Below are 9,148 nucleotides of genomic sequence, written 5' to 3' on the forward strand. Positions count from 1 at the left end.
AAAATCTAACCACTAACCGTAACTCTAAATCTAACCCAAAATCTAACCACAACCCCTAACCCTAATTTTAACCCTAACCCTAACTCACTAACCCCAAATCTAACCACTAACTATAAATCTAATGACTAACCAAAATCTAATCACTAACCATAAACCTAACCACTAACCCTAACCCTAACCACTAACTCTAAATCTAACCCTAACCCTAACCACAAACTCCCCATAAACTAATCTTAAAATCCTGTAGCCCTTAACCCTAACCAGTAACCACTGACCGTAACCCGACACTATCACTAAATTTAACCCGTAACCCTAACCTAATAGCCTAACCCTAACCCCCTGATTCTAATCCAAAAACCCAATACCCTTAAACATTAACCCTAACCCCGACCCTAACCACTGACCTAATGCTAACCCTTAACCCTAAACCTAACCCCCTACCATAACCCTAACCCTAAAACACATAACTGTAACACTAACCATTAACATTAATCCTAATCCTAACCTAACTATAACCTTAAAACTAAGGCCAAAACCTGACCTTGAAACACTGACCCTGACCCACAGACCCTGACCCCCACCCTCACACTGCTGAGGCACCACAAACCTGCAGAGGTCAGGGTCACCTGCTGAGGCCCTATACATGCTGAGGGCCCTGGACACCTGCTGAAGAAAAGTGGAAACTCCAGGGAATACAGGACACCTGGGAAATGGAGTCCAACATGTCATGGTGCTGTGGAGAAAGGCATCCTGGGAAATGAAGTCCATATGTACTGATGCCTATAGGGAAAGGTATGCTGGGAAATGAAGTCCAGATTGTGGTGATGCTGTAGAGAAAGGATTCCTGGGAAAAAGATGTCTATATGTTATGATGCTATAGCGAAAGGCATCTTGGGAAATGAAACACAGAATGTAGTGATGTTGTGAAAAAAGTATTTTGGGAAATGAAGTCCATAATATAATGATGCTATGAAGAAAAGCATCCTGGGATATGGAGTTGAAAGCATATTTATGTTATAAAGTTGAAATAGTAAGTTTCCTTCTGACACAAAAGGCATGATGGGAAATGTAGTTTGAAATAGAAAAAACAATACAGGGAAAAATACAAAGAAATGGAGACCAAGACAGTGATACTATAAGGAAATCATCATACAAGAATGATGGGAAATGTAGTTTCTCGTAGATATCCAATACACAGAAAGACATACTGGGAAATGATGTCCAAACTGTAGTGATGCTCTGGAGAATGGGATCCTGGGAAATGAAGTTCAAAATGTGGTGAGGCAATAAAGAAAGGGATCCTGGGAAATGAAGTCCATAATAGAATGATGGTACGGAAAAATTCATCCTGGGAAACTCTAACCCTAACCCTACACAAGAGGGCAAAGGACACCCCAAAATCTAACCACTAATTATAACACTAACCATAACCGCTCACCCTAAACTAACCCCCTAATGCTAACCCTAAACCTAAAACTAAGCCTAACCCTGAGACACCTCCTGAAGGCAAAGGAAGGCCCTAAATCAAACCACTAAATGTAACCCTAATCCTAACTCACAAACTCCCTGAAACCTAACCCTAAATCTAAACACTAACCGTAAATCTAATGACTAATCATAAATCTAAACACTAATCATAAATTTAACCACTAACCGTAACTCTAACTCCAACCCTAAATCTAAACTGAAATCTAACCACGAACCCTAACCCTAATCTTAACCCTAACCCTAACTCATTAATCCCAAATCTAACCACTAACTCAATATCTAATGACTAACCAAAATCTAACCACTAACCATAAATCTAACCACTAACCCTAACCCTAACCACTAATTCTAAATCTAACCCTAACCACAAACTCCCCATACCCTAATCTTAAAAACCTGTAACCCTTAACACTAACCAGTAACCACTGACCGTAACCCGACACTAACCCTAACCTTAACCCGAAACACTAACCTAACAGCCTAACCCTAACCCCTTGACCCTAATCAAATAACCAATAACCTTTAACACTAACCCTAACCCCCGGCCCTAACCACTGACCTAACTCTAACCCTTAACCCTAACTCCCTACCCTAAAACATATAACCTTAACACTAACCATTAACATTAATCCTAATCCTAACCTAACTATAACCTTAAAACTAAGGCCAACCCCCTGACCTTGAAACACTGACCCTGACCCCCACCCTCACACTGCTGAGGCACCACAAAACTGCAGAAGGTCAGGTCACCTGCTGAGGCCCTACACATGCTGAGGGCCCTGGACACCTGCTGAAGAAAAGGGGAAACTCCTGAGTACACAGGACACCTGGGAAATGGAGTCCAAATGTCATGGTGCTGTGGAGAAAGGTATCCTGGGAAATGAAGTCCAAATGTACTGACTCCTATAGGGAAAGGTATTCTGGGAAATGAAGTCTGGATTGTGGTGATGCTGTAGAGAAAGGATTCCTGGAAAAAAATGTCTATATGTTATGATGCTATATAAAAAGCCATCTTGGGAAATGAAATACAGAATGTAGTGATGTTTTGAAAAAAGTATTTTGGGAAATGAAGTCCATAATATAGTGATGCTATGGAAAAAAGCATCCTGGGAAATGGAGTTGAAAGCATATTTATGCTATAAAGTTGAAATTGTAAGTTTCCTTCTGACCCAAAAGGCATGATGGGAAATGTAGTTTGAAATAGAAAAACAATACAGGGAAAAATACAAAGAAATGGAGACCAAGACAGTGATGCTATAAGGAAATTATCCCATAAGAATGATGGAAAATGTAGTTTCTAGTAGACATCCAATACACAGAAAGACATCCTGGGAAATGACGTCTAAACTGTAGTGATGCTCTGGAGAAAGGGATCCATCATAGTAATGCTCTAGAGAAAGGCATCCTGAGAAATGATGTCTGAAATGTAGTGATGTTCCAGAGAAAGGCATCCTGGGAAATGAAGTCCAGAATGCAATGATGCTGGAGAATAGGCATCCTGGAAAGTGAAGTCCAGAATGTACTCATGCTCTAGAGAAAGGCATCCTGCAAAATGGATTCCAGGATGTAGGGATGCTCTAACATGACATCTTCGGAAATGAAGTCCTTATGTAGTGATGTCATTGAGAATGGCATCCTGGGAAATGAAGTACAATATGCAGTGATGTTGTAGAGAAAGGCATCCTGGGAAATGGAATCCAGAATGTACTCATGTGTAGAGAAAGGCATCCTGAAAAATGAAGTCTGGAATGTACTTAAGCCATACACAAAGGCATCCTGGGAAATGGAGTCCACAATGTAATGATGCGCTCGAGAAGGCATTCTGGGAAGTGAAGTCTGAAACGTAGTGATGCTCTAGAGAAAAGTATCTTGGGGGGTGAAGTCTGAAATGTAGTGATCCTCTAGAGAAAGGCATCCTGGGAATTGAAATCCAGAATGTAGTTATACGGTAAAGAAAGGCATCCTGGGAAATGATATCCATATGTAGTAATGCTATAGAGAATGTAAATGTCACTGCTATTACATTATCTGGTACCTTTATAATTCTCTTAGAAGGCAATACTTCAAGATATTATGACAGATAAACGTTGAGGACATGAAGATGCATGGAACCTTAAATAATATATACATATAATAGTACATATAAAATATTCAGCTGATTACTGATTAACTTAAATTATTAAATCTCTTTCAAATAGATGAAAATGTTTCTTTGCACACACACGTAAGTATTTAATGTTTTTATATACTCTATTAAGTATTTTAACATTAATATTGTTAAAATATTTTGAAAAAATAACAATTATTGGAAGTAAATCATCTACCCTTTGACTTGTATTCAGGAGACTTACACATGAAGATCATGAATTCATATAATATCCATGATTAATAACTGACATTCGAGATATTCTCTCACATTCATTTGTTGATCTGAGAACTGCTATGACAAATGTTTGGTCATCAGAATAAACTAAGTAATTTCACATGCAATTAACCAAAAAACAAAAGATATAGCAATATATCATTTTCACTTGCAAATAGGATTTATCATTCAACATCTCCTACTTTGCTTTATTTTTCAATGAAAATATGTTTATAATCAGAAAAGACAGTATTTTATTGATTTAATAATACAACTAATCTTATTTGAGCATCAATGAGACAACTGTGTTGGAAATGCCTTTCTTTTTTTTTTTTTTTTAAATTTTTATTTTGCAATACAATTCAGTTCTACACATCAGCCACAGATTCCCTTGTTCTCCCCCCTCCCCTCCCTCACCTTCCCCCCAGCCCGCCCCCCCATTCCAATCTCCTCCAGGGCAAAGCCTGGAAATGCCTTTCTTGTGCAAGGCTGTAATGTTATCTTGATCACCATATGAAGTTGGACAAAAGTAGACCTCACAAAGTAAATCTCACTGCTATTACATTATAATTCCCTTTGAAGACAGTACTTAGGAATGAAGTGCCAAATGCATAACAGATTAGGATATGGAGATGCATAGGATAGAAGAAAATGTTTCTTTGGATACATATATGAAGTATTTAATAATTTTTTATATTATCTATTAAGTACTTAAAAATTAACACCATTAAAATGTACTTGTAAGTAAATTGGTTGCAACAAAATCTGGGTTTGGTCCCAGATTTTGGCACCAAAACGTGAGATTTACAACTCTGAGGAAAGGTGTCCTGAGTACCTGGGAGTCAGAAAACACTTTGAGCAGCTTAGGACAACTCTGACAGCTGGAACTGCAAAGAGACAGTTCAGCCCTGGAGGGCAAGGTGTCCTGGACACCTCAAGCTGGTCAGAACAGTAGTTCTGCCCTGAAGGTGTCCTAGACACCTGGAGCTGTTTAGCACAGCTCTGATGGCTGTAACTGCAAGGAGATAGTTCTGTCCTGAATGGCAAGGTATCCCAGACACTTCAAGCTGCTCAAAACAACAACTCTGCCTTGAAGGTGTCTTGGACACCTAAAGTTGTTTAGACCATGCCTGGAGGGAAGATTTTCTAATTTCTCAGAAGTCAGGCCTGGAAGTGCTTAAGCAGGGAAGGGTTTCCTGACTCTTCAGGAAAGTCAGGCTATACCTGGTGTGATGGGGGATGGTCTCCCTGCAGGATATAGCAATCCTGCTCCTCTCCTGAAGAGTCACTACAGCTGAGTTTGCTCAGCGCCCACTTAAGGGGGCTTCCTAGAAAATCCCTGCTTCTCTGGCCAAAGAAATTACAAAAATATAGCAATCTTCTCTGGCTCAGGAAAAAAGTGTTACTTTTCAGCTCTTTTGCTCTGTCTACTCAGGAAGGATCTTCCATTCAGATCCCCCTTGCTCAGGCCATTGTGAGACAACTCAGCAAGGTTCTTTTGTTCAGTTCCCCCTTGCTCAATCCAACAAGGTTCTTCTGTGAACCAGTAAACGAAGGTCTTCACACCCAAAACAATTTTGAGAAAGAGATTTTTTTGGGAATTAGGAGTCCAGGAGAGTATCTGCATCTACCAAGGTGGAGAGAACAACTCTCCATTTACCAGACAGGTCAGTTTATATAGGATGTTTTGGGGATGGAGTCAAACAATCGTTTGTTTTTTTTTTTTTTCTGCCCAGGGATTGGCTAGTTTTTTGGGCTAGGGACAGAGATGGTCCTGGTTACAGGGAAAATTTTTTATTCCCCCACTGGCCTTCCTTGGCTTGTTGACACTTCCTTTAAGGCCAGGGCTCATTTCTTTCACTGACTCTGATTCTAGGGACCTAGAGCATTATTTTGGAATTAATTTCAGAGTCAGGGCATGTTTCCTTGTTTCATTTCTCTGGCTCAGGTCCATGGCTCAGGTACAAAACGCAAGTTGTGTTTCCTTCCCTGTTCCTGGGCCCTAGAGACAGGATTCTACTATCCTGTTCTGTGATTGGTTCGTTTTACAAGTCAGTTGGTCAGGGGAAGAGATAGTATGATTTGAGCCAAACTGTGTTGTTTCTCTTTTGTTTGTTTTTTTGTTTGCTTTTTTGTGTGAGTGTTTTTTTTTTTAAACTGGCCTTATCTGTGTCATCTTTCCCTAGTTCTGGGCTCCAGGATCATTCTGGGATTCTTTTTTTTTTCCTCGACAGAGTTTCTCTGTGTAGCTTTGCACCTGTCCTGGAAGTCGCTTTGGAGACCAGGCTGGACTCGAACTTACAGAGATCCACTTGCCTCTGCCTCCTGTGTGCTGGGATTAAAGGCATGCACCACCAACGCCCACCATTCTGGGTTTCTTTACCCAGCACCTTTTCCCTACACTTTTGACAAAACAACAATCAATGGAAGTAAATCATATACGCTTAGACTTGTGCTCAGGAAACTGACACACAAGGATCATGAATTCTAATGTATCCATGACTAATTACTGACATTCAAACCAAGCTGGATAAAAAACAATATTTCAAGGGATTTTGTGAAAAAATGTTAAAAACAAAATCAAGAACAAAAATCCACCACACTTTCACAAACACCCTTACTTGAAAAGTGTGATCACATACTGCCTGAGACTTAAATAAAAATCAAACTTAGATGATTGCCATCTCATTCTAATATACTGCAGCAGACAAATACCTCTTACTACATGAACGTCAAAAAAGATGAACAAAAACCACAGAAGAAATGAAAGAACCACAAAATAAACTTCACTAATTGAATTTGTCACACATGTAGCACCCTTTAATATCTCTCATGTTGCAAAATAGAAGCCACAATGTAGTCTTCACATCAGTCTTTAGTGAACTTAGTTAATAACTTACTTACTTCAAAGCTAGAAGGAAAAAGACTTAAAACAAGGGTTTTTTTTTCCTTGAAATTGAAAACAATTGTGATGTCTAAAGTCTCACATAAAGTTAACATAAGTAGGGTTTCTTTTGTGTGAGTACATACATATTTCCTGGTATCAAGATAATATAAAGAGCTTTAAAATATTGACAGGGGCCAGGCGGTGGTGGCACATGCCTTTAATCCCAGCACTTGGGAGGCAGAGGCAGGTGGATCTCTGTGAGTTCCTGGCCAGCCTGGTCTACACAGTGAGGTCCAGAAAAGGCAAAAAACTACACAGAGAAACCCTGTCTCGAAAAACGGAAAAAGCAGGAATACTGATTAAAATGTTGACAGGGATAGAGAAATGGCCAAGCCTTTAATACAAGTTCATTTCCTGGACCAAGGTCTGGTTTTCAATGACATGGAGTAATTCCTGCTATAAGAAGGGCCAAGGGCTTAACCTTCTTGGGAACTAGAACGCACATACATATACCCACAGAAATATATACAGATATTGCTTAATTAAAATAAAAACAAATATTAAAACTAACTTTCAATAATGAATATTTTTCTATTATAATTCTGGTATCATAGGTTTTGAGGCATCTAAATGATTACAGAGTTTTTCTCTATCATGCATTGGTCCATGTTTGAGAAAGAAAGCATAGAGACTTGAAGTTAGAGAAATAAATCATTTTCAGTCTATGATATGATTTGGGAAGATTTAAGAAATGGTACCCTGCTGTAAGAAATCTGTCACTGTGGATTGGCCTGAGAGTTTCCATCTGCATACCATTTCCAATTTACATTCTTCTTCATGCTGCAGGACAATAATGTGAATTCTTAGCCTCTTGCTTTAACTGCCATGTCTGTCACTTTTTAACATGACACTTTTACAGGGTTCATGTATTGCTCTAGATCCAAGGGCTAAATTAAACACTGTTCTAAGTTCACTTAGATATGATCCATTATCAAAGCAACAGAAAAGCAATGATACACATCTATGAAATTTTATACCAGAATTTATTATTTCATGTATTTGAAGAGATGTAGGAAATCTAAGAGGGTTACCTTATCATTTAAATTTATAGGCCTTTTATCCATATTAGTTGACAGGTGTAAACAAAATAAGGAGATATTATAATGCTTGAAAAGATTATTGACACATTTTAGATTTTTTTCCAATATAATTAATCTTGTGTAATTGAATGTAAGTATGTTGGCTAAAGATAATACCAATTTATATATACTCAGATTTCCTTTGGTATGTTTTTTTTTCAGATCTTCAAAGTCTAATATTATATTCTAAGGCTTTAAGATAGCAATTACACACTAAAAGTTTTACAGTTATAGGTTTGCTGTGTTTTCACTAGGCATTATCACATTGATAATGTTCAAAGGGTTTCTCTCCGGTATGTGTTTTTATATACTTGAAGATGACTGGGGTGTGCAAAGGCTGTACCACACTGTTTAAATTCATAGGGTTTCTCTCAAATATGTGTTCTTCCATGAAACTGAAGAGCAGTGTGATGAGCAAAGGCTTTACCACACTGATTACAATTGTATGGTTTCACTCAAGTATTTGTTCTTTCATGCCTTTGAAGATGTCTGTGATAAGTAAAAGCTTTACAACACTGATTACATTCATAGGGTTTCTCTTCAGTATGTGTTCTTTCATGCCTTTGAAGATAACTATGACGAGCAAATGCTTTCTGACACTGATTACATTCCTAGGGTTTCTCTCCAGTATGTGTTCTTTCATGCAATTGAAGAGTACTGTGATGATCAAAAGCTTTACCACATTGATTACATTCATAAGGTTTCTCTCCAGTATTTGTTCTTTTATGCCTTTGAAGAGTATTGTGATAAGCAAAGGATTTACAACACTGATTACATTGATAGAGTTTCTCTCCAGTATGTATTCTTTTATGCCTTTGAAGAGTATTGTGATAAGCAAAGGAATTACAACACCGATTACATTGATAGGGTTTCTCTCCAGTATGTGTTCTTTCATGTACTTAAAGATGACTGTGATAAGCAAAAGATTTACCACACTGATTGCATTCATGGGGTTTCGCTGCAGTGTCAGGAGCCAAGTAGCCTAAGTGATTCTCATGGGAAAAAGCTGTGTACCTAACCTTCCATTAACAGTTTCAATAGCGACCATTTTTCAACAAAACCGCAGTATGTACCTTTTGATTAACTTCCTGAAACATGATGGTCTGCTGCATGGTCTGTTGATCAAGCCCTGGAACAAAGAGACCTTTCCCTGAACCCTACCTTACCCTAACTTCCTCCTAGTAACTTTCCATAACCCTATCTACTTCTCCTAGCTCCCAGCATATATAAGCCTGACTCACCTTGCAATAAACGAGACCTTGACATGACTCA

The sequence above is a fragment of the Peromyscus eremicus genome, unplaced genomic scaffold (assembly GCF_949786415.1).
Source record: "Peromyscus eremicus unplaced genomic scaffold, PerEre_H2_v1 PerEre#2#chrX_unloc_1, whole genome shotgun sequence".
Taxonomy (NCBI): Eukaryota; Metazoa; Chordata; class Mammalia; order Rodentia; family Cricetidae; genus Peromyscus; species Peromyscus eremicus.